Source organism: Triturus cristatus, chromosome 3_2, assembly GCF_964204655.1.
Source record: "Triturus cristatus chromosome 3_2, aTriCri1.1, whole genome shotgun sequence".
In the NCBI taxonomy this organism is placed as follows: Eukaryota; Metazoa; Chordata; class Amphibia; order Caudata; family Salamandridae; genus Triturus; species Triturus cristatus.
The window spans coordinates 879,241,608-879,269,268 of NC_140584.1; the positions used below are offsets into that span (position 1 = coordinate 879,241,608).

At 46.7% G+C, this 27,661-nt stretch overlaps 1 protein-coding gene and 1 pseudogene across 3 annotated transcripts in view; one reads left to right on the forward strand and one right to left on the reverse strand.

Moving 5' to 3' along the window:
• ABR (ABR activator of RhoGEF and GTPase) overlaps positions 1-27,661 on the forward strand; it is a 1,177,460-nt gene that overhangs the window by 1,081,586 nt on the left and 68,213 nt on the right. The gene's annotated exons all lie outside the window — the stretch shown is intronic.
• LOC146858373 (small nucleolar RNA U3) lies at positions 18,385-18,501 on the reverse strand (annotated as a pseudogene).

Here is a 27,661-nt window from a genome sequence, read left to right on the forward strand (position 1 = left end):
GTCAGCTTGCTATCCACCAGGTGTTGACGCAGTTCAGGGAAACATTTTTCGAGCAGGTGTTCCTTCAACATCAAATCAAACAACCCCTCGTAGTCCCTCACCTCACTGCCTTGTATCCAACCCTCTAATGCCTTCTTTGCATAGTCCAGGAAATCCACCCAATTCTGTGTGCCCAGTTTGTGGCTACCCCGGAACTTCTGTCTGTACTTCTCGGGTGTTAGTCCAAACTTTCTTACGAGCGCCACTTTCATGGTGGGGTAGTGGGTCTGCTCATCCTGCTCCAGGGCCAATAATGTATCCCTGCCAGCTGGAGGCATGTATTTATACAACCCCCCTCCCCAATATTTCTCTGGAACCCCATGGGCTCTTAAAGAGACCTCATAGGCCACTAGCCACTTGGCGATATCATCCGCACTATAGCTAGCTACTATGTCTTTTGGCAGATAGGGTTTGGGTTTCCTGGTGATTTCTTTGTCTTTGCTGCCACCATTAGGAACAGTTTGTGCCCCGACTCGTAGGATCTGGAGATCTATCTCCTTGAGCCTCAACTCGTGAGCCATCCTCCGTTCCTCCTTCTCTTTCTCCAGCTCCGCCAACTTCCATGTGAACTGTCTTTTCTCCCTCCGGTCAGTTAATTCTACTTCTGATAAGCCGCCACTAGAGACACTGCTGCCCTTCCTTGAAAGTGTTCTGGGCCCCTCTACTAGGTTCCCCACCTCAGGTTGGTACAAACCAGCCCCCTCGCGGTCAGTCTCTCCATCCCTGTCCTCCTTTTCAGCCTTACTTTCTCGTCGTGCCTCCCCCCAAGCCCTCAAGCTGGTTTGGAGCTCACCCTTCTTTGCACCTTGGGGACAAAACACCCCCTCTCGCTCACAAAACTCTGAGTTGGGCCACAGTGTAGGTTTCCACATCCTCCAACACAAACTCCATTTTGCCCACTCAGGATAGAAGACAGTTGCTTACAGAGGCTTTGCAGGGGGGTACCTTTTGTAATACCTCCTCCCACCACCAGAAGTAAATTTGGAAAAAAACAAAACTCAAAATTAGGAAGTCCGCTTGGAGAAAACTCCCGGTGTAGGCCTATGGACTACCCACAGTTATTGTCGAGTGGACGCAAGCACAGCTCAATCCCACCACTGAACACCAATTTTATGTTGGAAACCGGGCAACCGGGTTAGCAGTCACCAGGTTCCCAGCACAATGGTAGCTTGGCTCGAGCGGTCCGGGGTCAGGCACCATGTTAAGCGTACGTCACACCCTCACAATAACCATGCGTTCATCCGTTCCAAAAACGACACTACACCGTAAAAATTATGAAAGAAAGTAGTTTGTCTTTATCTTATTTTCTCTTAGTTGCAGGGTTCATAAAATAAATACAGTACCATAAGATTCTCCTTTAAAAGGGCAGGTCAAATAAATAATACCACAGTGGAGTTTCAATAAATAGGATCAGGTCATAAATAAGCAAGGAATAAATAGGGGTGCAATAAATACAAATGGCTAAGAAATACTGTCAGACAATAAATACAATGCAGGAATAAATACAGTCAGACAATAAATACAGTCAATAAATAAAGCACCTTCAATAACTTAAATAACACAATTAATGACAATTACAGTTCACATCACTTTCCTGAGGTAGTTTGGTTTTACTGTGCCCAAGTACAGCTAGTGGTCACTGGGGTGGCCTGAGGATGTCCCAACTAGATTGGTCAAGGCTGGGGCCTAAGCTGAGGTAAAATGAGGGTAACCTTAGGCTCTGGCTCTCCCAACTACACAGTCCCTCACACAGGTCCCTGCACCAGTCTCAGTTCACCCCCCAGCACTCCCTGGCTGGTCCTAACACTCCTTTAGCCCCTAGAATGGTCTTTTAGGGCTCCACAGGGCCTCAGATGCCCTTTCTACCACTTACTGCCCTTTTCACGATGATCGGCTCCGCTCGGCGCCGTGTCGATGTCGTGAGGCGGCTCCGGCTCGATGTTGCGGGGCGGCTCCGGTTCGGTGTCGCTGGGCTGTTCCGGATCGATGTCGCTGGGCGGCCTCGGCTCGGTGTCGCTGGGCTGCTCCGGCTCGATGTCGCTGGGCGGCCTCGGCTCGATGTCGCTGGGCTGCTCCGGCTCGATGTCGCCTTCCGGCGTCGCAGGGTCACGGTCTCCCCGCTTCCGGGTGTCTCCGGAGTGCGACCTCCACTCCCGACCTCTGGCGCGCTTCACCTCAGATTCCGGCGTCTCCGGAGTGCGATCTCCACTCCCGACCTCCGGCGCGCTTCACCTCGATCTCCGGCGACTCCGGAGTGCGATCTCCACTCCCGACCTCCGGCGCACTTCACCTCGACCTCAGGTGACTCCTTACTTGACCTCCGGTGTCTCTCCACGACCTCCGTCGGCGCCCTCACTCGACCTCTGGCGGCTCCGGGTACAACGTCTGCTTTCTGTCAGCGCCGCTTCTCGACCTCAGGCCCCAGGTCTCCCAGCTTCTCGACGTCAGGACTCCAGGAGGACACTGCTGAACAGGTCAGGAACTTGCTGTTCTTCTTCTTTAAGGCCTGTTCCAACTTTTCAGTCCTTTAAGATGGTTCTTCTGGTCTTGATCTCACACAGGGCTCTAGGCTGGGCTTGGTCAGTAGAGACTAGCATCAAGGGTGGGTTTCTGGACCCCACTCCAAGCACTGGTTTCCACCCCTGCTGCCTTACTCCGACCTCCTTCTGAACTGGTCCTCTCTCCTCTCTAGTCAGATGCCAACTGCCACTCTGAGATGGCCTCCCAACATTCTAAACTGCCTCCTACTATCCCAGGATTCTAGAATGTTCCAGGAGGTTCTGGCTATGTCACAGGTGACAATGGGTGGCCACCATTTTGTGTCTCAGGCCCTCAGACAGAAGTTCCAGGGGTAGGGAAAATGGCTCCCTGACCCTGCATCAACACTAAAAAGTCTGGTGGTTCCCAAAAAGGAAAAATTATAACAGGGTTTGAGGCAAAAGTGGGACAAAATAAATAATGATGAGGAGGGAACACCCAAAGGGCTGACAGGTCTAACAGAAGGGAACAGTATCCCCTTTATTGGGAGCTACGAAATCTCTTTTCCTTGACACCCATGATCACTGCTCCAAGCCTGAGTATTCATATATCTTTAATGTGACTTTACCGCAGTGGCTTGGGGACCCCCGCTTTAGCAGCTAAAGCGGGGCACCCAATAGCCTTTTAATTCGGGTTCCATTAAATATTGGCAAGTTGTATGTTTGGCCTCTTACGTCCCCTGGCCTGTAGACAAAGGCTCATAAACCGATCTATGGAAGGGAAGAGCTGGGAGTGGCTGAGAAATGGAGGTCAAGTGCTGCTAAGTGAGACAAGTTCAGGAAAAGAGAGAAAAAGACATTGTGAAAACATAAATATTAAAAGCAAACAAAGTGAGCGGGCGCTAGGGGAAGGGGTCTATAAGATAGAAAAGTTCGTTTGAGAAAAGAAAACCAATATGCTGGAAAGGGGGAAGCCGTGAAGGGTGAAAGGAAGGACACAAGTAAGGAAATATGAAAGGAAACAAGAAGTAAAAGGAAGGAAGGGTGAAAACAAAGTAAGGGTGCAAGGATGGGAGGTTGGATGGAGGGGTGAAAGGCTCAATAATTGAAAGGATGGATGATGGATTTGTGGAGGGAATAGTAGTTAAATGGATGGAATGATGAAAGTAGGGGTGGGTGAAAGGGTATTAGATGAATGAGTGGACCAATCGATGGAAGACATGTCAATAGATTTGTGGAAGAATGAAAGGATGGGGTACAGGATCAAAGAATGGATGGATTCATGGGTTGGAGGGTGAATGGCTAAATTGGAGGATATAATGGTGAAGAGAACTAATCTAGGAAAGGTCAGGCTCACTGTTTTTTCTCATTTGGTGGCATTAGAGTTTGGTTCAAAGTGGGGGTGGGGGGGGTAATTTTGACTACTCCCTTGCTTCAAAGGGTGCTTTCACAATAGTGCCATCCACGTTATCTTTTAGCAAGGCACAAGAGGGGGCAATTACACCTCTCTTGTTTGCAGAGCAGACTGTTCCATCAACCATTGGATCCATACATTCTGACCCCGGTATGCTGAGAATCTAACTGGAATGAGTTGAAGGAGGCACCTTTATGCTTTATGGTGTCACTTATGTTGATCTTTTAACTAAAGTGCTTTTGAGGGAACCTTTTATGTGCAATTATTGCTCAATATCGAAGTAATTATTTCATTGAAATTATAAGAATGAACGGCTGAGTAAACCATGGTAGGATCTGAACTTGTGGCCAGTCTGTTACACTCTGAGCTCAGCAGTGATCACCCAGTGACCTTAATTAAATCATATAAGGATGGTTGTTCCTGAGAAGTGTTGGCACTCTCCTAATAAATGTATTGCAGGTGTGCTGAGAAGTGCGGCAACTCTGGCTTTCAAATGAAAGAAGTGCAGTGCCTGCCCATTGAAAGCACTGGCCATGGCATGAAAGCTAACATCTAACAAAGAAAACAAGTACATGTGTTGAATGCGAATATTTTACCTAGATAACTAGGCCTAGGTGTCTGTATTTAAGTGTAATGTAACATCAAAATGTAATTGTGGAGAAGAGCCCATTTTCATGAAAGTCCAGGGTCTGATATCACTCACAGAAGGCCACTTACTGCCTCTGACATCATTGTGCGTGATCAATAGCCCCCTTGTTCTCTGATAGGACCTGCCCTTTGCAGAAAAGTACAGTATCGCCAACCCTGGCTTCACCAGCATTTTTACAGCAATGACATTCTAAACAGACCTCGCGTTGCATAGTCTTACGAAGGCAAACACAACTTCTGGCTGTTAAAGCGTCCACCTAGAGGCAACTTGAATGCGTGTTTGTAGGGGTGGGCGTAATTTGCGAAAGTGGCTTTTGCAAATTTTCACGAAAATGTTACAAATCTCCGCAAACACGCGGAAATATCGCGAAGATGCGGAAGTTTTTTTCCCGCCCGTTCGCGGTATTTTCTGCATGGTCGCGGCTCGCCAACTTACCCATGCGGTTGCTTGCGGCGCGGCCATCTTGTTTTCACTCTTCTCGCGGTGCATGATCGCGAGAAGAAAGACGTGATCGCGCGACTAATGACATAACTGCGGGCGCGAACTGTCGCGAGACAGCGCAAATGGCTACCAACAATCCAACATCTTGTGGAGAACGCGACCGGATCGGGAAAACTTGTCGGCGAACGCGGGGATTCAGGTAAGGCGATCGCGCGCGCGAGAGACTGTATTATTTTACAGCGCGAGCAAGAAACAAATTATCGCTAAGCTGCGGAATGCGGAAATTTTGACATTTCCGCGCTCTCCGCGGAACGCGAAAATGTCAAATTATCGCAATTTCAGCGAGCGTAACGGAAATTTAGCCCAGGCCTACGTGTTTGTTCCATTGGGGGTACTGCTTGCTTCAAACCCCAGCATCAGTGAGAAGAGAGTCTGTGGCGTAGTGCATTTCACTGTCAGGCTAAGGGCTCAGCCTGGCCTGCCAGTGACAACACCCAATCTTCACTGTGGTGTCACCACCGAGTGCACGGTGGCTGAATGTAGCCTCTCGTTCACTACTAGAGAAAGTGAAGCTGATGCTGGAGCGTCTGACGCCTACAAACACGCAAAGAGGCCATTGCAGCCGGTTTCACAATGTCCGAATAGTGTAGAGCCATGGTGGTCTCAGCGGCGTTTTTGTGGGATGGCTGGTGGTGAATGTTTTCAAGATTACATATGGGTTTCCAGACATAGGGAGGCATTCAGCCAGATGCTTCCGGAAGAGCATGCCAGCTTTCTATTTTAAAGCACCCTCCCATGGCAACGCTGATGCCCCAGCGTTTGCCACGTTAGCAGGAAAATAGCAAAATGTAACCCTGTGTGAGTTTCCTTCTGTGCAATAGATGTAAAATATGTGTTCATTGAAAGCGATCTTAGGCTGATTGTGTGTGTCTGTTTGCATATGTCTGTCTATAGCCTCTATGTATTATCTAAGAGGACATCTGATCAGTGGATAGCATCTCTTTCTCTGTTTGCAGGCTTCTAACCACTGGCAGTGGGTGTCGTCATATATGATGTCATTGAAGATGTCATTTGAGATCTCTCATAATGTGAATGTTTGTATTGTGCAGCTGATTTTAACCGGGAAGAAAGAAACCATCCCTTCCATATACATGCAATTAAAACATTTTGCAAGGATAGGTTGCAACTAACATTACTTAAATATATAAAAATAAAGTATAAATATTTGGGGGAATACAAAAGTGACGTTGCCGATGCAGCTTTTTCACTAGAAAAGTTTTTTCTTTGTTTCACAGTGTTATTATGTAGTGTAATGTATTATCTTGTCAGGATGTTGCATATCTTTTTTCTTTTATTTAGTCTTTTTTTGTTTTAATTGTCTTTTAGTCTTGTTTTTTTTAATTTTCACATTGTGTCACAATTTGTTATAGTAAAAGGTTTTGTTGCAGTATGCCGTTGTGTTGTATGTTTTTGGTATGAGCATTTTTATTTTTTAAGTCTTGTCTTTTATTTGTTGCTTGTAGTAGGGTTTACATCTGTTTATTTTTAATTCTGCCGGTTAACTGTTTTCTCATTAAGTATTTAATTTTTGATGTCCTTTCATTCTGAGTTCTGTTTGTTTTCTAGTGGTGTTGCATTCAATGTACACTAAAGGATGCAATGTATTTCTTAGCATTTCCATTACTCTTACTGTTTGCGAGACACGCCCTGAATGCCAACTTAATTTTGGTTCTATGTTTTAAAGATTAAATTAATGCTGGTTATAACCCTGCCATTTGTAAAACTATGTTTTGTTATTTAGTTGTTTCTTTGGGCTGATTACATAGATTGAATTTACTTTTGGTCAGCATTAAAAAATATATGAAATTTCAAATAAATATAGATATAGGGCATTTGAGTTTGTCACCCGTAATTTCTATCGGAGCCATCTAATTAGCTGCAAAGGCCTATATATGTTTGCTCCATCAAAAAAAAAACATACTATAACAAAAGAGTGTGGGTGAAGCGATTTATGGACAGGATGACCACATCCTACCCTCATAGTTCAAGGAATAGAAATTCTCCTCAAATAAAAATAATAAGTTTGACTGCAGGGTTCATGGACCATTATGCCCAGTTTTATATTTTCTCTGCCCAACAGCATCTTTGGAGGTTCCCTAAAACAATATATGGAAAATATAAGGGTTCTGAGGTCAGATCATGGTGGCAGTCAATGCATCAGTGATAGGTGGCCAGTCATGGGTACTGGGCAGAAGGCATAACTAATGACCATTCAATGTACAAAAGTCTAACCATAACCAGCAAATGTCAGTGATTTGTGGTTCATAATATCAAGTCAACCTAAGTATTTCCATGACACTACATATATTTTTAGTGTCTGAAGAGAGTAGTACATATCATCCATGTTTTTGCTTACAGTTGTTGACTGTTCAGCTCTTTCATGGCACAGTTTCACTCTTTCCCTCTCCTCTGACATCCAGCAGCTGTGGCAGCAGCTTCTTAGGGCTGAACTCGCCATGGTGGCATTTGTGGCTGCGTCTCCATTCTCCGGGTCAGGGCTCACCTGAAGCAGTGTACAGATGCCATTTATAACAAGAGCCTTAAGTAGAATCGCAGATTAGCCCTGGTGTGGAGTTCCTCGCTGGGGGAGGACGGGAAGGAGGAGGTGTTGTTGGCACCGGTCTAGTATTCTGGTCTTCACATTATGCCATGATGACCGCGCTTTGCTAGTGTGCAAACCTGTACAGTCTGAATCAAAAAGAAAAGGGATCCTATACGCCGCCAGGAGAATGGGCAGCAGTTGCATGATTACTTCTCCAACTCAATCTCACATGGCCACTTCATGCATGTGCAGGAAAAGCCCTGTTTTTGGCGCCTGAAATACAATAATAATAATAATTAAAAAAAGTACATTTTAATGTCTGGATTGGAGAGTGCAGCCTGTGTAAACCAACCTATTGCATCGGATATATACACTGTGGGATTTGGGTCTGCACATTGAACCATTGGCTTTTTGTGGCCTACTTTTTTCAGCCATTGACTTGAGACTTTATCAATCACAAAGTGGTTCAGTCCAGAGGGATATTTCTTTCTGGTCTTGTCCTTCTGGCTGTTTGGGTGCATCCTTCCACCGCCAGTGGCAGGCATTCATTGCATCCACCTGCCTTTCAGTCTGTCGACTCTGCTTAGCTAGTGCTGCTTAAATCCTGTCCCCCTGAGCTTTTCACATAGCTTATCACATTAAGAGCACTCGGAATACTAATCGTGTTGTGAATAAGCAGACTCACCTGCTGTGTTGCTCTGTGGGGGGTTGTGTTTGGTATGACCGCTGGATGATACACTGATCCCCCATTATCCTTAAAAATGGTTCCATATTAGCCAGATCTGGTATGTCGTATTTTGAATCGTCTTCTGCAAAAAGGTGCCAACGATGTTTGTTTGGAAACTTTTCGACTTGGGCAGCAAGCTGTGATGAGGTGATTAAAAATAACTTTCCTTGCTTACATTTTCTCATCTTCTGCCCATCTTAGTCCTTCCTTTCCACCTTTCCCGTTCCTCTCTCGAGGTCGAAGCAGTCTCTGGGTGGTTGAAGCACTTTTCAAGCACGATTATCATGTTGCTTTTTGCAATTTAATTAAATGCTAGAGTGCAGAACGTGAAAGTTGACCCAATGAATTTTGGTTTTATGTGACCATCTTGGTATCAAATTGATTTTTTATTCAAGGAATATTGGAAGTTCTTAACTTGACTGACGATAACTAGGTTGCATTAATCTGGCCTCATCTTGTTTACTAGTAGGCCATTCAAGATTCACAAATCTGCGTAAAAAGACAGGTGCAAATAGCAGTTTAGTAAACCTACCAGATACTAATGCAAGAGTTCAGGGGGAGCAGCTTTGTAAGTAGTGTACTTAACTGTGCCCTACTGTGTAAATGCCAGGAAAAGTTGTTTTTGTAGCGGAGCTGTGAACTCCGTCCTTGTCTATCTGCTGTCGAGGCCGTCAATGAGACCGGCTAGTTAATAGGTCCAGGCCAGCAGGATATGTGAATTGTGACTGGTGATATTGTGAGATTCGTGAGGAGGGTTGAGGTTGATGAAGGTCTGTGCACTCTTGACTACCGGATAAGATCCATGCTTGGAGCGGCTTCCTCTGTATGACTGGAGGGAAGAGTTGCATGGCGGCGAGGTACTCGAAGCTCAGTTTCAGGTCAGACAGAACTGTCCTCTGCATGACCGGAGGGGAGAGTTGCGTGTCGGCGAGGTACTTGGAGCTTGGTTTAAGGTGAGAGAGAAGTGTCCTCTCTGCATGAGATGACGAGAGTTGCATAACGGCGAGGTACTCGAAGCTCAGTTTCAGGTCAGACAGAAGTGTCCTCTGCATGACCAGAGGGGAGAGTTGCGTGTCAGTGAGGTACTTGGAGCTCAGTTTAAGGTCAGAGAGAAGTGTCCTCTGCTTGACCGGAGGGGAGAGTTGCGTGTCGGCGAGGTACTTGGAGCTCGGTTTAAGGTGAGAGAGAAGTGTCCTCTCTGCATGAGATGAGGAGAGTTGCATGACGGCGAGGTACTTGGAGCTCGGTTTAAGGTGAGAGAGAGAAGTGTCCTCTCTGCATGAGATGAGGAGAGTTGCATGACGGCGAGGTACTTGGAGCTCGGTTTAAGGTGAGAGAGAGAAGTGTCCTCTCTGCATGAGATGAGGAGAGTTGCATGACGGCGAGGTACTTGGAGCTCGGTTTAAGGTGAGAGAGAAGTGTCCTCTCTGCATGAGATGAGGAGAGTTGCATGACGGCGAGGTACTTGGAGCTCGGTTTAAGGTGAGAGAGAGAAGTGTCCTCTCTGCATGAGATGAGGAGAGTTGCATGTCGGCGAGGTACTTGAAGCTCAGTTTCAGGTCAGACAGAAGTGTCCTCTGCATGACCGGAGGGGAGAGTTGCGTGTCGGCGAGGTACTTGGAGCTCAGTTTAAGGTGAGAGACAAGTGGCCTCTCTGCTTGAGATGAGGAGAGTTGCATGACGGCGACGTACTTGGAGCTCGGTTTAAGGTGAGAGAGAGAAGTGTCCTCTCTGCATGAGATGAGGAGAGTTGCATGACGGCGAGGTACTTGGAGCTCGGTTTAAGGTGAGAGAGAGAAGTGTCCTCTCTGCATGAGATGAGGAGAGTTGCATGACGGCGAGGTACTTGGAGCTCGGTTTAAGGTGAGAGAGAGAGAAGTGTCCTCTCTGCATGAGATGAGGAGAGTTGCATGACGGCGAGGTACTTGGAGCTCGGTTTAAGGTGAGAGAGAGAAGTGTCCTCTCTGCATGAGATGAGGAGAGTTGCATGACGGCGAGGTATTTGAAGCTCAGTTTCAGGTCAGACAGAAGTGTCCTCTGCATGACCGGAGGGGAGAGTTGCGTGTCGGCGAGGTACTTGGAGCTCATTTTAAGGTCAGAGAGAAGTGTCCTCTGCATGACCGGAGGGGAGAGTTGCATGTCGGCGAGGTACTTGGAGCTCGGTTTAAGGTCAGAGAGAAGTGTCCTCTGCATGACCGGAGGGGAGAGTTGCATGACGGCGAGGTACTTGGAGCTCAGTTTAGGGTCAGGAAGAGGTGTCCTCTGCATGAGAAGGAAGTTGTATGAGGGCGAGGCACTTAGAGCTTTACTTAGGGACAGGTAGTAGTGCCCTTTGCTTCAGTTAGTCCTAAAGGAGTCCTGTATATTCAACAATTCATCACCTCATCTAGCGCCAGTAATTAGATGCTTCAGGGACAGCCATGCTTTATGTGTACATAGAAAAATAACTGCATAACGTTTTCCGCTGCTTGTAAAGAATGCTGTCAATACTGACATTTTCAGATTTATTGCGACGGGTGCGGCGAGAGGAGTGGACATGAAGGGTTCAAAGCACCCCCCAGAAGGGCAGTCCTGCGAGCGTCGGGTCTGAGATCCGAAGAGCGCCCCTGTTCTGCTGTGATTCCCTTCTCGCTCCATCAGGGTTTACATGTGATGTTACACTTCTGTATTACCCCTAAAGCAGACCTCCATCCTGCACTCTTACACCTCTTCCTTGCTACCCAGACAAAATATATACAGCTACTCTGTTGTGGGGCGGGGGTAGCTTTTTTTGTCCTGTTCCCTAGAGCTATCTTCCTGTCCACCTAACACAGCCTAAAACCGTCTTTTGTTTATGTGAAACCCGGAAACCATTTCACTTTTTTAGCCTTGTCGCAGTATCCATAGATCTGCATCGGTTGTGTTACTTTATCTTTAGCACGTACATGCCACATTTGACCGAAGTTGTGATCCAAATAAAACAACAGTGAGCAAACATGACCAAGCCAGCTCTAAACGTTTTCCTGCATAAGTTGACTGTTGAATTGTGCGTACTGCAAACGTCAGTAAATTAGCTGTAGTTTTATGGAACATCTGGGTTCTGAACATGAGGGATGTAAAACAAAATGTTGTGGCAGAAAGATACTGTAGACGGTAGACAGTAACACATTTAGATGGAGATGTATTGGTTGACGAATAGTCTTTTATCGGAAGAAGGTAAGGAGGACATGGGGTGGGGCGGCTGTAGTTTCCCTTGCGCTGCCATACAGGGCTGCTCTTCTGGCATGGTTTGGATACAAACTTTGATCACGTGATCAGGAAACCACTTCCAGATAGTGATTTTCTGCGTTTCATGAATTCAACGCTGAATGTGAGGTAAAGATCCGGGAGGTTTGTATACTGGTGGGTGCATAGCATTCTTTATGGGGGATAATAGGATGTATAGAGCAGTTATGCTTTTGTCATGAAAGAGGCGCAGCCTTGTGAGAAGGGTGTGATCAGTAAAGAACCTTTACCATAGAACTGGAAGACGGCCAACGTTGAGGGGTTTTGTGCTATTTACTCTTGAACACGTTCAGTGTGAATGACGCATCTCCCAGTGGAACGTAAAGCCTTTGCTGTTAGCACCACATGCATGGCATGGTATTCACATCTGTATAGCACGAACTACCATTGCGATCACATGACTTGTGTGTCCGGGCCCCTTTCCATGTAGATTTGGGAAGTCTCTCAGTTGATTGTGTTTGTCGCTTGTTGGTGTGGCTTTGGAAGAGCAGATCTTCGATGTGGCCTGTATTGTGGCCTTTATTGTGGAGATTAGTCCGAAGGTAAATTGTGTAGTATTTGAAAGATGCTTCTAGGTGTGGTGTGTGAGTGTGCACGCCCAAAGACTTTTCCATTCCCTAGCCGTAATATGAAAGCAATTAGAGTTGGGCGTGGAGTGGGGTCCCCGTTCTCACTGGCACGTTTACAACAGGGAGTAGCATTGAGCTTTGCGGCGCTAGAGGGGTGCCCCAGCACCCGAAACCATTGGGCACACCGGGGTCCACGGCTGTCTATTTTGGCACATCGGGTCCTTTAGCCAATTGGAGTAGGATGCCGGCTTGCAGAAGCCTCCTTTTCCTCACTATCTTTAATGGAATCAAAAGGCCCAATGTGTTCAAATGTAGCCGGCTGACATTGTGTTGAGTGGCTTTCTGTTAAAACGAGAAGGAAGGGAAGCTGTCCATGTTAGTACTTTACAAGCCCGTCTTGAGGAAAAGTGATAGTTGCTGACGTAACGCTGTATGCCTGGTTCCATGTACTCGGGTCCTGGTTATTCTTACGCGTAGTGGCCCCTTGTAAACTAGCCAGGAGCCAGAGATTCCCAGGCCGGTCACTGTCCAGGGACAGCCCGTGCCTCGCGCTGCGCCCTGCTGCGCCGCCGCCATGACAGTAATGGAAGCGCTTGAAGGGAAGGAACAGATTTCGCCGGCCTGTGTTCAGTCGCTCGTTGCCTCTCGTATAGATCTCCGTCTCTGCTCCCTGGCCTCCTATCCTGCAGGCCGAATACATTTCTAAGCAAAGAAACTTCTTTCCGCTAGCATTCCTCCCTGGCTTCCCCTGGCTCCAAGAGTGTACATCTGACGGGTAATTGGATTCAGACCGTGCCAAACAGCTCCCCTGACAATTGTGGCATCTACAGAGACTTGAGCGATCGTAAAGAGAAGTTTGTTTGTGTCATTGTTTGTGTTTTTAAATCTCGGCTTGTATTTGCACTTGTTTTTTGTAAAAGCGCTAGATAAGTTATGTTTATTTCGTGGCTGTGTGCCTCCACACACTATTAAACTGGCAGATATGAGCTGCAGTAGTCGGTCCAAAGAGACGTGAACATCATGTTGGAAAGCAGAGCCCCATCTGTAGTCATAGACTTATTGCCAATCAGTGAGGGGTTCAGTGACGATACAGAAACATGACATCACATCCGAGGGCCTTTATGACGTCATGGAACATGGAGGTGGCTTCAAACACCTTTAAAAGTGCAGTTGGGGGTATTTTGTGTCGTATAATGAGGGGGCCACAAAGCAGCCAAACCAAGTAGGTTTGCAGTCTCCGGCTTCAGTGTGGAGCGGCAAACCCCTTCAGACTCCTCCTGTCTGTAGTCTCTTTGATATACGGAACAGAACCGCTATGGATGGGCTTGCACATCACGGTGTCACACAGGGACAGGGGAAGCCCTGGTTCATGCAGGTGAGGTGGCGGGAGACAAGACTATTGGCGAAGAGAGAGCCCTTAAACTGATAGGACCAAGCATGATGCGGAGGAAGTGTTATCATGATGTCTGTACACACTTGTGCAAAAGAATTACAAGTAGTGAACTTACTTTCTTTTTGTCGGTCTATCTGACGCCAGTGCACCTGTAAATAAAAAATAATAATTAAGGGATGAGCTTGTATAGAGTAATATTATCCTACTTATTTCGGGCGTAACCTATGTTGCAGGATTCTTTATTGTTTTTATCCTATTGAGTAAGCAGTAGTGCACTTTAAGTTTTTGGAGGAATTTGCACTGTTTTTTTAAACATGTATATCATCTATCAAAACAATACCCTTCCATGCTTAGAGTGCTGCATAAATTATACATAAAAGGCAGCAAGGAACTCCGGGTAGTTCCTACTTTTAGGCAGAGAGCATTTCCTGTATAGAGCACTCTACAACACTAGTGGCACTCTGAATCTGCTCACCTCAAATGTCTATTGTAAGCATAGATTTAGCAAATACCTTCCTTGCTGAGCTGAAAAATGACAAAAGCCTTTTACCACTCCAGGTTCAGTATTACAGCTTTGGATTGGTAAAATACCATGCAGGCCAACCTGGAATGAATAAAAGCACCCCTCGGCATGTGCTTTACTGTCATGGCAGCGCTTCAGAGAGGTTTAGCTTTGTCCAGACACAAGGGAGCACCCAGTGTAAGTCACAACAATACTCTTTCAGGCTTAGACTGCAGCATAACTATTGCAAAAAAAAGGCAGCAAGCAACTCTGGGTAGTAGTTAAGAATTGGCTGTAAAAAAGGCAAAAGGCTTTGTCGTTTTCTAGGTCAGTATGATTATTACAGAATGGATTTCACATTTGTTCTACAAATTTGCAACTATTCTCATTCATAGAAAGGAACGTGCTTTTTGTGTGAAGGGTAATGGTGTCACCAAGGAGTAAAATACCCTCTGTGGTGCATTAGAAGGATATACATATTTTTTAACTGAGTTTTATATAGCGCAAACTTGACCCAAAGGTATAGGGTATCGGGGCGCTTTACACGAGCACCAGTTGCGTTACATGAGGACACATTCATTTTTGTTAGGCACGGGGAGAGAAAGTGATTTGCCCTGAATCACAGGATGTTGAGCGTTGTTGCCGAGACTCGAATCCAGTACCCCAGATTTGAGGTCGACCGCCCGAGCCGTTGGGCCAATTCCTCTCCGTAAGATTGCATATCTTTGTCTCGTTCCTCTATTTGGTCTCACATCTCCTCAGCGACTTGCAGTATTTTAAAAACCTTTGGCAGAGGGTACTTTATGCCTTTGATTGCATAAGCATAGACAGCTGCATGTCTTGACACTTCAGTACACATATTCTGTCAAGAAGTTCAGTCTGTAACTCTCAGCACTCTTATAAAGTTTCTAAGTAGTGAACAGAACAACAAGAACTTCGTTTTTCCTCCTAGCTCTTCATAATTGTGAAAACATGTCTTCGATGGTTGTTGTTTTTTGCGTGCCATAGTCTATCTGAAGCATTTATGTCAATGTTACTCAGAGATGGGCCTAATAGTGATTTCATACAGCAACCCCAGCCTCCCTCTAGACACTACTGGGTTAAGGGAGTAATTGACATGTGGAGATGAGACTAGGATGGCTCTGAAAAGATCACAGACAAGGAGAGCCTAAATATCTTTGCTGTTCTGGGTGGGTGAGGGGAGTACGCGGCTCTACTGCGGGGGGTGGGGGGAGGGGTAGCAGGACCAGTGTACAACATAGCCCTTCTCATCACTGCCAAGCAGTCCAGGACTTCTAGGACACCTTCTGCCAGTACTGGTTCTTAGCCAACAGTTTTTTGTGTATCCTTCTGCTCTCATGCTTTCAATTATGACTCAGACACAAACAATGTGAGGGAAGCTTACACTGATCCTGCACCTACTATATATGTTCCGCATGTGGCAGTCTGCACTGCCGTTCCTGTACTTTAAGGGTGTGGGTATGAGATGGAACCTTGCATTGCTTCTACACGTGCTGCATATGTTCTGGGTGTGGCAGTCTGCACTGGGGCTTCCTGTACTGTAAAGAAGCGTATGTGAGGGGAGCTTGCATTGCTTCTGCTGCATATGTTCTGGGTGTCGAATTCAAAAAGAACAATTGATGGACAGAATGCAGAACAATGTCATACATTCACCCCAGTACAGAGATCTGGGCCTTAATCCATCGTTTTTTTGCTCGCCATTCCAGTTTGGACCCAGCCATATGCATATCAGTCTAGACCCTGCACCCAATGGGAACAATCCAGCCCGAACTGCCAAGCTAGGTTCTCCCTCGCCTGGAAACAATCATCCTAGGACTGGTTTCGGGATTTTGACCCTCATCAGCCAGGATAGCTTGACTCCAGTGGCATGGAGAGCACGGGACCCACGTCTGGGCATACCCATCCCACTCGGGGTGACAAATGCAAAAAGAACAATTGATGGACAGAATGCAGAACAATGCCGTACACTCACCCCAGTACAGAGATCTGGGCCTAAATCCATCGTTATTTTGCTCACCATGCCGTTCCAGTTTGGACCCAGCCATATGCAAATCAGTCTTGACCATGCGCCCAATGTGAACCGTCCAGCCCGAACTGCCATGATTTGTTCAGCGTTCCATACATCATTTGTTTGCGTAGCACTTTTCACCCTAAGTGGAATGGGTATGCCCAGACGTGGGTCCCTTGCTCACTATACATAGCACTTTTCACCCTAAGTGGGATGGGTATGCCCAGATGTGGGTTCCTTGCTCACCGTGCCACTAGATTCAAGCTAGCCTGGCTGATGAAGGGTAATACCCAGAAACCAGTCCCAGGATGCTTGTTTCCGGTCCAGTGAGGACGTGGCTTCTCAGTTCGGTCTGGACTGTTCCCATGAGGCACAGGGTCAAGACTGATTTGCATATGGCTGGGTCTAAACTGGGGTGGCATGGTGAGCAAAAGGACAATGGATTTAACCCAGATCTCTTGACTGGGGTGAATGTATGATTTATTCAGCATTCCGTCCATCATTTGTTTGCGTAGCACAATGTTCTGGGTGTGGCAGTCTGCACTGATGTTCCTGTACTGTAAAGGTGTGTGTATGTGAGGGAAGCATGCATTGCTGCTGTGCGTTTACTGTATTTGTCATCTGTGAGGTACGCGTGCACATCTGCTACTTTTGTGTATGTGAGGGAAACATGCATGTTTGCTGTAACTGGCTTTGAGGGAGACGAGGTGAGTTATTCTCTGTACACTTTGCAAGCTGCCATCGCCCTGTACTGCTTTTTGTTAGAGAAGCTACTAATGATGTACCTGTGTTCCATGTTAGGGAAGCTTGGTACAAGTCTGTACATCATACAAAAGCCCAAAATTGCAGAGCATTTTTATTTAAGAAGCTAAAGTAAGCAAGCAGTCTTTGCAGTCGTACTACCTTACTGCTCCATTTCCACCTTCTTTCTCATATTTCCCCAGTGGGAGCCCAGTGAATGCCCCGCAGCAATGGCCCTTGTCGTCACTGCTGACCTGGCCCTTATTCACCCTGCCTTCGAGAAACACTGAGCCCGGGAGCCTGCTCACTCAAACCTGCTTTCATTCCTACCCCTCGGTCTCCCTGCCACGTCATCTTTCTTCTTACTTCCGGTTCTTCTCTGCTCTCATAGCCATTACTTGCAAAGTGTTTCATCACTTGTCCACGAGCCTTGCACCTGTTCCCTCTTCCGCTTGGACCGTTACATGGGCTACGTGGCGCTGTTGGCAGACTGCCCTCTCTCTCCCTAACATCTGGAGGGAGACAAGGAGAGTTGTAAACGTGAAATGCCAGGCTCAACAGCAAATATAAAGGCCCATGGTTTCAACTTTTGCAGCTTGTCCTTGGGACACAATGTTCTGTTTTCCGGTGGCACTGATCCCAAAAGATCTGACGGCTGAGTGCAGATCTGAGAATTCCTAACAGTCAATCAGAAATTGCAGAACGTCAGCTCGTCGACTCTGCCCCATTTTGTAAGACAAGAAAGAGCAGGAGGTCTTCTAACCATGTTCAACGGGGCGCCATCAGCAAATCATACATTTCTGTAATATTTGGTGACTGTCACTTGCGTGCTTGGGTTTTAAGGCAGACGTCTCTGAATGTTTTTTAGACTTGGGCATCTTTTGGCGTGTTTCCCCTCCCGGATCTGACTCTGTTTGTGCTGGCTTAGTGTTTCTGCGCACTTTTCTCACTGCTAATCAGTGGTAAAGTGCAAGTGCTCCTGTGGTAAAATGTGTTATGGATTGGTGTTTCCATGATTGGCCTGTTGGATTTATCGGTCAGTCCCTAGTAAAGTGCACTGTGTGTGCCAGGGCTTGTGAATCAAATGCCGCTGGTGGGCTGCAGCATGGGATTGTGCCACCCACACGAACGGCCCGTAAAAGGTAACTCAGACCCGCCATTGCGGAATCTGCGCGCAGTTTGTAACTGCCGTGACGACTTGACCAGTGCACACACCTGCCAGTCCCTCACCTTCCTTTTTCTTACATGTCAGCCACCCCTAAGGTAGGCCCAAGGTACTGCTGTGGGCCGGGTGCAGTGTATGTGAAAGGCTGGACATGCCCTGGTGTGTGTGGCATGTCCTGATAGTGAACTACGGCCAATTTCGTTTTTCTCTATTGAAAGGCTACCTGTTTCCCACAGGACAGAATGGGGAGTTTGTTTATAATATCTTATAAACATAACTGGCCCGGGTAATTAGGTACGAAAATAAAGTTTAGTATGCCTGAACTCAGAATCTAAAGATGCATCTTTTAGTGAAGGTGATTTTTACTTTGTGTCTGAAAATACCACTTTTAGAAAGTAGGTATTTTCTTGCTCAGTCATCCCGTGTGCCTCTGTTGGAATGTGGATTGCCAGTCTGTACTATAGAAATGATCCCTGAAAGTATAGTCTTTGAATTGCCTGTCTGGGTTTTGGATGACAGAAGGCTGGGGAGCAGGAGTGTCTCCAGAAAGTCTAGGTAGGTCAGGAAAGGGCTGAATAGACCTAGGCTGCAATGGGGAAAGGGGGGGAGGGGAGATTTCCTTGCACCTCAAAGGGCCTGGTCTGCCTCTGACCATGCCATCTCCACCTCCTGCCAGGAAGTCACACCAGAGAAGGCAGAACTGGTTCTGTCTGAGCACAGACACTCTCTGCTTAAGAGATCAAAGGATTTGGGGATATATATATATTGGGGCCCAGACCCCTGAACTTTAGAGCTCTTTTGGATCAAGAAGACTGCCTAGAAAAAGAGCTGGAGAAGCTGCGATGAGGAACTACCACTTGGCTGTGTGCTTTGCTGTGTTGGCCTGCAGTGGCTGCTTATGTCTTGGGCAGTAAAAGGACTGGACTGAACTTTCTGCAATCTTCTTTTGTTAGTTTCTCCAAGGGCTTGCGGTAGAGCTTGCCCCCTGTTCAAGAAGTCTCAGGAACAGCAAAGACTTCAAGCTCTTCTGCCCTCAGCACTGGGTACTGTGTGTTTTGTGCTGCAACAGAGGAAAAAGCAACCCGACAACGCTGCTGACTCCGTGTCCTGAAGGCACCGCAGAGGGCACCGCCGCACCACGATTCTGGTCTCACCGATGATGCCTGCTGACACCGCCACTGAGCCGCTACTGGCACCGCGACCTGTGTGCACCGCACTCTGCACCGCCCTGCATGCCTTGGTATCCCCGACGACGCCTATCCACGTCGAAATCTACGCCACTCCTTGCACCGTGGTTCAAGGGCACCGCTCGTAAAGTTACACGATGCACCGCCCTCATCCGGCACCGCAGCTTTGGCCTGCCGGCACCATCGACTCCAGTTCGTCAGCCGACGACAGCACTTCAGCCACGACGACACCGTGCTTGCACCGTGACCTGCCAGCACCGCGACGAGCACCCCCTTCACCTCGCACCGCGACCCTGGTCTCACTGACGGCACCATCTGACACCGCCACCGAACTGCTGCTCACACTGCGACCAAGGGGCACAGCACTGCTGCACTTCGCACTGCAGCACCCGACGCCTGCCTACGCCAGCACTCATGACTTCAACAGAGGGGAGTTCGACCTGCAATGCGTGTGACTTCAAGGGCCTCGACGACTCCTGCACCGACCTCCGAAGCGTGCGTACGCCGTGCTTTCAGAAGCTCAACCAGAGGTCGCCGTCGCCCTGCATTTCTAAAAGGTACTGTTTGCGGGTCTTCTGGACACCGTCACTGGCCCGCGACGCCGCGGTCAGCCAGAACAGTTTAGATTTGTTTGCTTACGAGGCCATGATAGCCCCGGACTGAGCTATCGACATCAAGGAACAATTTTTCAAGCATATTTTGATAATTGAAGATTTTTAAGTACTGTATTGTGGATTTTTCAGTTTTGGTCTTGTCTTAAACATAAAAATATTGGATATTTTTCTAAACTGGTGTGGTGTCCTTTAGTAGTGCTTTTACATTGTATTTCTGTTGGTTATGTTTAAATGCTTTACACACTGCCTTTAAGCTCAGCCTGACTGCTCGTGCCAAGCTACCAAGGGGGTGAGCAGGGGTTATTTTAGGAGTGTAACTCCCTTATCCTGACTAGAGTGATGGTTTCTTCCCTACTTTAGCACATGCCCTTGCCAACCAAAAATCCCATTTCTAACAATGTTGGATCCTGCTATTAAGCAAACTGGTGTCCCCGTTTACCTCTTATTCTATCTATGCTTCCATTTTACAACTTGTAAGTAGCCAATGCAGGGAAAGGGATCTAGGGTGGGGGCTTGGAGAGGGCAACCATTCTATTGATGCATTGTCTGGGTGTCAAATGTGTGTTTACAGTTCTTCCATAGTTTATTCAGAGCCCCTCTAATCACAAGGTTGTGTGTCATAGGCACACATGTATGAAGTTTTCTTTGCCTTGGAGTTCTAAGGGGAGATATCAAAATGAGGAGTCTTGGGTATAAAGCAACTTCCCTTCATACCCTTTTCTTTGGCTGTGCAAATGGCAAGCGAGCCATGGATCCTGGGTGGCAGTGTAGCTGGCAGGGTGTGGGGGCGTTTGGAGGGAAGCAAGGCCTTTAGGTATGCAGTCCTTTGTGAATGATCTACAGTGTGGTTGAATGTTTGTCTTCTTTATTCTTAGAGCCACAAACGTGCCTCAGGGCTGCAGTGTTTTGACCCTGCGTTTTTGTCCTAAACTCATACAGCAATATCTATCTGGGTTTGCTGGACTTTGCCCGGTGCTTTCGTTGGGTGGGTCGTGTGGATGGCAATACATTCAAAGGCCAGCACCAGTTCAGTCATGGCTGCCACTGTCCGTTATGATAGCACCACTCGTGGAACCCCTTAAGTTCTCTTTAGTAACCAAGTTGTTTTTGTTGTAAAAGTTAAACCAGCATTGAAGATTTCTACAAGTTCAAATACTTCTGCATCGGTTGTGCAACGGGAGGGGAGCACCTAACGTTGCTGGCCAGCTGAATATTTTGGCTTTAGGGATTGCCTTGTCCAGACTCATTTATTCTTTTAAGAGGCGAAGCATGTTTTGATGCATCTAGCTAGACCTGGTCGCATGACAAGCAAATGGCAATTTGTTACTGAACTGCAGATCTTTCATAGGTTTTTAACTATGTCTGGGCGTTGTCCACATACATGTGCTAGCAAAGGTTGTATAGTGTCAGTAGAAGCCAGTACCTGTTGAAGTGACACCAGGTTTTAAACTTAACTTTGTGGCATGAGATTTGTGCAACCTTTGAAGAACTGAGAAGGCGAAGCAACAGTCGACCAATTAAGTGGATCATCAAGGCTACTTCTTCAGTCAGTAAAGTGATACCTTGTTGTTTTCGGTGGTGGTAAACGCTGCTGAGAGATCTAATGGTATCATGGCACGGGGTTACTCCTCTGTCCATCGGGGTAAAGTGGGTAGTGAGTTGTGGACCTGATTGGAAGTTGCTCAGCATGAGGTTGTGTTGTTTTCCACAGCCTATTCACACTACATCTCTTCCTGAATATCTTCAGTCCACGGGCACTTCCTGCTTAACCCAGGTCAAAGTTCTACTTCGCCCTTCAGCTCTGCCTGCATTAGCCATACCCATCACAAGAGCATCGGCCTTCTCATTGGCAATGCGAAGCTCCGCAGCAGACATACATTTAGTGCAACTGTACGACTACCTGCCATTTGCATCTCACCTACGTGTACCACATTCATGATCTCTTGGATCCAGCATATCATACATGTCACCGTGCCAAACGGGAACTAAAACTCTCAAAACTAATCTACAAGAGAAAACGGTGCACAAGCAACAGCCTTTAAAATGCACACAAAAACTCAACATTGTAATGCATGCACGTGTCTAGGAAGTGATGTGCCGCCCAGCAACGTTAAAATGCTTTTTTTTTGTGTGTGTGTGTGTGTGTGTGTGTGTGTGAGAAAGGTACATTTCATCGGCAAAACCCTTCTTTTAAAAAAAATTTAACCTGTGCTACTCTGCCTGGGAAAAACACTTTGGCTAAGCCAATAGGGCAATGCGGCGAGTCCTGTTGGCTGCGCCAATGCTTCTTTTAGTTTGGGAATGTTCATTTTGATCACTGCTTGCTCCCCGCCACCGCATTCACCCTAGAGTTGCAATGGCGTTCTTGGAGCACGACTTTCCCAGACTTGCTGTTGCCGCCCCCGTCTTTTGATGCGTTTCCAATGCCGCCTCCTCCTGTCCTCTTGCAGTCCCACTTCAGCTCGCCCTCGCTGTCCCTATTCTGGGGACACATGCCTGGATTGACAAACTGTTGCATACGAGTTATTTTGTTATTGAGATTTATGAAGTGGAGAAGGTCGTGTATTGAAATCAGGATTCTCTAACGTCCAAGCAGACACGTGGCACCCACCCACCGCTTACCATTCTGATTTTCCCTCTAGGCATTTATGGCATGTCCTCCCTAAGAGATGGCTCATCTGCTGTGACCAGTAAATCTATCAGTCTAGTGCTATCCTTTACAATTGCAAACTCATTTTAACATGTGCCCTTGTATATGCTTTCTCGCTCCACTCCTTGTTACAACAGCCTGTGTGCACTTTGGAGTTCAGGTGTTATGTGAACTGTGTCACACAGGCCAGCACACCTGACATGTCAGGACTTCAGCAGCTAGGACAGATACTTAGCTGGTGAAGGATCTTGGTGGTCAGAGAAGAGGACAACAGGAGTGAGGTTTTAGAAATGAAAGCAGGTACAGAAACACATTGAAACATCCAGTGAAATCCTTATAGGATACTACAATTTATCTGAATACCACATTCTGTCTGTTATTGCAGCTTTGGCCTTTAAACGGCCTCCTTCCTTGTACACTGAACGTTGCCAAGAACCGGTATCTGTATTCCGTGTGGTGTCGTTTCCAATATTGCATTATTGGCTGAAATCTTGCACCCAATTGCACAGTCTGCTGTTAATGTCCGTGCTTGCTCCCTCCTCCGTCCTTCTCATCATTGCAGTGAGCTTCTGGTGTATTTGATATTTCTGTGGTGTGTTAGTGGGGAAAGCCAATGTCTATTCTTCACTTCTGTTCATCTAAACCTAAAACAATCAGCCCCCCCCCTACTGCAGCCTTTAAAAAAAAAAGATGAAAAAAAGTCCTGGGGACGCATCCCAAAGCAGGGCTACTGGAAGGAGTGGCTTGGCTTTTTTCAGAGGATTGCTGATCGCCATTGATACGGCGCACTGTTGCCTTAGAGGCCTCTTCACATTGAAGATACGTGGAAGAGAAGTGGGGAAGGGTGTTAGCAACACGCCCTCCGACAGGGAAATCCCTCAATCTCCTCCCGGTCACTAATCCCATCTCTTTCTAGCACATTTAAGTCCTCGATACTTCCGATACATGGTATCACATGACACCCCCTGTCTCCCCTGTCCCCCTTTCTTTTTTGACCCCACACCAGGACACTCGTGAGAGGTGTGCACCTTGCAGTTACACTGGTCTCATCTCATCCAGCTCTATACTCTGCCCGTGGCTCAGCGCCACATGCCTTTGTTAAATCCCGAGTGCCGGGCTTACATCTATTGTTATTTTATGTATTTTAACGTCAACAATTGTATGTATCACAATTATGTACATATCAAGTTATTGTCGGGTGATTTATTTGAATGTGCTGTAGATGAGGACTGCTAGAGCAGTGATGCCACAGGGAGGAGTACCAGATGACCGGGGAGCAGAGAGGCGGTGAGCAGATCGCATAGTTTTGAACTAAATCCTGATGCGGATTCGCATCCAGTGGAGATGTGCTCTGGAAAGCCTGGGAGCCAGAGCTACCTAGCACACAGCTTGGTTTTGAATGGCTTGAAGTGGGCTCAGTAAGAAGGCCTTGATGCCGAGGTAGACACTTGCACTAATCCATATGTGAGCCTACAGAGAGGATTGCTGTGGCACGTCTGCCTTCTGAGTCAGAGAAGGCTTAATTTTGCAAAGTTTTATAATTGAACGGTGCAAAAGACGAAAGAATACCTTGGGAAGTTGTCTATGGGTTGTAGACAGTCTTGACCCCTAGACTTTTAACTGCAGGCTAAGGTTTGGGGCAGGCGCCAGAGGTTAATGACCAGAGCGCAGAGTTCCATAGATTAGGGCTGCTGCCAATCATCATGATTTCTCGGTCGTCGATGGTAAGTTTGCACCAGTGAGGCTTCAGCCAGGCCTTAACCTTGAGAAAACAGCGATGGGGTCTGTTTGTTATTAGAGTGACTGGATTGGTTAGCCAGAATCAGGGTATCATACTCGTAAGACTAGAGTTTCAGATCAAAGCATTGCATGCGTTGAAGTACTGGGCGAGAGTGGTTGTGATTTGGTGTCAGTAGACCTCATGCGTTGAGGATGGGTCCGAATCAAGTGTACATGCAAGTAGAGGGCAAAGCGTGTCAGGGTTGATCTTTCTCCTGTTACCAATTTGTGTCTACAGGCAGGTGCGTCATAGTGAGGATCGAGAAGTACGTGGAATAGTACTAAGGAATGGTAGGGTCATCTCACAGGAGAGGCTCTTGAGTAGGAGAGAAGGGTTTCAGTCATGTGCATTGCCATGTGGGTGGAAGTTTCCACACATAGGAGGAAGCTAAAGGCCGAGCTCTGGGGGGTCTGCACTGTAATCTAGCTTTTACAGGGCCGGACTGGCCGTAGCAGGCACCGGGCGTTTCCCTGGTGGGCGGCCAGGGTGGGGGCTGGTTCTGGGCCCCTGAAGGCCGTTTTTGTTACGGGGGTAGGCAGTATCACCCCCTGCAACAAAATCGGCCGAACCTGGCACTAGCAAACGGCCCGGCTGCACCCCCCCCCCTAGGGGAGGGGCGGCCAAGCAGTTTGCCAGGGCTGGTTTCGGTTCCCAGTCTGGCCCTGAGCTTTTAATTAAAAAACCAAGGACATTTGTGTGAGTCTGTGAGGAGGCAAAAGAAGTGACTGCTGGGTAAATTTAGCTTAACTTTCTAGGATAGTGAGGGGAAGACCAGCATAGAGGTGTAAGTGATAAGAGAATCATGTGAGATCTTCTGCTATGACGTCTAAGTTGGAAATATTTGGGTCAGGCAAGCAGATAGTCAAGGAAATGGCGGCCCGTGTTTATCTCCTTTGCAGTCAGTGCGTAGAATATGGTAGCCTTGTGAGATAGCTCCAATAAGAGCAGGGATTGAACATTCCTTGAGCCACGTTTTCATGACATAGATGAAGTCTGTTGAAGTATGTAGAATTCGATTGTGTAATTCTAAAGTGCATTTAGAAGGGCGTTGTTTAAGAAGAGAGAGTATTCAGATTGGTAGAGGGCGCGTGGCTGACCTTGGATTTACTGCGTTAGTTGTCAGGTGAGCGGAGTTTAGAGATGGTCACAACTGGCAGGCTTATGTAGTTAGGTCAGGGCAAGATGTCTTCTCTAGTATAAAAGATCATGTAGAGGGTGGATTGCTCGGTGAGGGTAAGGCAGCATGACCGGTCATTCAACGCAGGCAGGCTTACCTTTAGTGTGCCACCGGTGTGCCCATTGCACCCTCTTGCAGCTGCGGCCACTTATTGAAGGTCATGCTCCTAGAATTCAGTCACTGAACGCGATTCCAGCCGCTCCTGCTGGGCGTTTGAATGCGTACACACACCTACTGGGAAATTATAAGTAGGGCACCCTGATTTCCATTTCTACTGATTTATACAGATAAATACAGACAGAATAAATTGTGTTTCCGGTCTATACTTATTTTGAAAAGTGGAAAAATACAGATAATTTGGCTTCTTTTGAGTGACTCTCCATGCTGAGATTAATGAATGTCAAGCCAAGAGCTCTACATACTGGCAGAGTAATGTGCCAGAACCTGACAGACATCAAAGTATGAGTGCACGTTTATCAGTGGAATAAATGCAGTATTATACGACTTATCACATCTTCTGTTCACAAAATAAATATGGATAAATACCAATAAAATGGCTAAAAAATAAATATGGATAATTACAGACAGAAATGTTCCAAAAATAAATATTGTATAACCAGGAGCCCTAATAATAAGTAAATACCGGTGAGAAATCTAAAACAATGAAGGGCAATGTTTTCTAAAATAGCAAAGCTTATACTGAGCGAGCATGAGTCCGAATAAACAGCTTAGAGCTATATGGGCAGTGGGAACAAGTAACCCTGAAGTACAGGGAGAGGAAAGTCGTAAAGCGACCCACGTTCGTTTTACCACCTAATCCCACAGTCTGCAGTCTTCCAGATTGTGCCCTAAAATCATCCTTCTCTTTTTTTTTCTCATCTGCAGGCATAGCTGCGTTTTCCCACTTTTTGATTCTTTATATTTATTTGCACCTTTACAAAGTGCGGACCAGTCCCAGTAGCTCTAATGCTCCTGCTGGTCTGCTCTCAATAATTAGAATCAGTTTTGCAGAGTACAAGTTCCAAGAGCTGTCGCTGCTTAATAAATAAAAAAAGAGAGCAGAACTGCAGACTCTCGCAAGGAACATAAATGTTGTAGTCTACAGGGGTGACCACTACCTATATGTTTACTCTAGGAGTCTAAAGTTTTGGCGCATTCTATGAATCTGTATGCATCCTTATTCAAAACCTATATTGGAAGCAGCCGGAGTAATTTCCCTTACACTTCATTCCTTGCCTCAGTCCATTCATTACCTTTGTTACTTCTGTCCCATACATGGCTCCTTAATTATTGTGCATTATTTTTAGTCCGTCTGTATCAATATCTGAAACCCATATTGCGTTTCTCCCATTCCTTAAAGCTAAATACCCTGGCCGGTCCAAATCTTTCTTTTATGTATGGGCTGTTTTGTTCTTGACCTCCACAGAGTCTTAGACTCAAAGTGATCTCACTTCTTTAACCCTTTCTTCATGTACATCTTTCTTCACACCATCTACCTAATTAATTAATTCTTCTTTAAGGTGATTGAAACTTCCTGACATTCAGGGCTTTCCTAGAACTCTTTGCCCCAGTCTGCACTCGAAGTAATTCTAGATCCTTCATTCACTCCTCAAACGAACTCTATGGAACTTGAAGGTGGTAGACTCACTCTTTCTTGGGCCCAGTTCCTCTCCTTCATCCATGCATCATCTTGAATGCCTAGACGTGTATGACACACAACCCCATGTCCTAACCCTGAGTCAGTATTCCTCTTGGATCTAATTCACAGCGGGTGTAACAGTAGGTTTTATAGCTACGTCTGGGCACAGTTTGACTATTAACTCATTTGTCTGGCACAGAGTCTCTCATAAGGATGACATCATAGCAAAGCCATCTCGAGGCTTGGCTCAACCCATCCATGCAGGGCCTCAGATTTGAATGCCACATCGACTTGGAAGCAGAGAATGGAAAAAGCCTGCGAACATCTGGAAATGCAGAGGTGTGCTGGTGCTTTCCGCTGTGCTGGTATTTCACTCTAGATCAGCGCTTGGACCTTTTTAAGAAGTCACTGTTTATTACACGCATTGCTCCAAGACCCACCATCCTGTCCACTTCTGTAAATATTTGTCTCTGAGCGACTGTAATCTTTGGTCTACATCATAACTCTTCCGAGAGACGTGGGTTAGTAAGTGGGCTTGGGTTTGATGTGCCAAAATAGGCAGACCCTCTTTGGTAGGTTTAACTATGTTTCTGTGTTTCCCA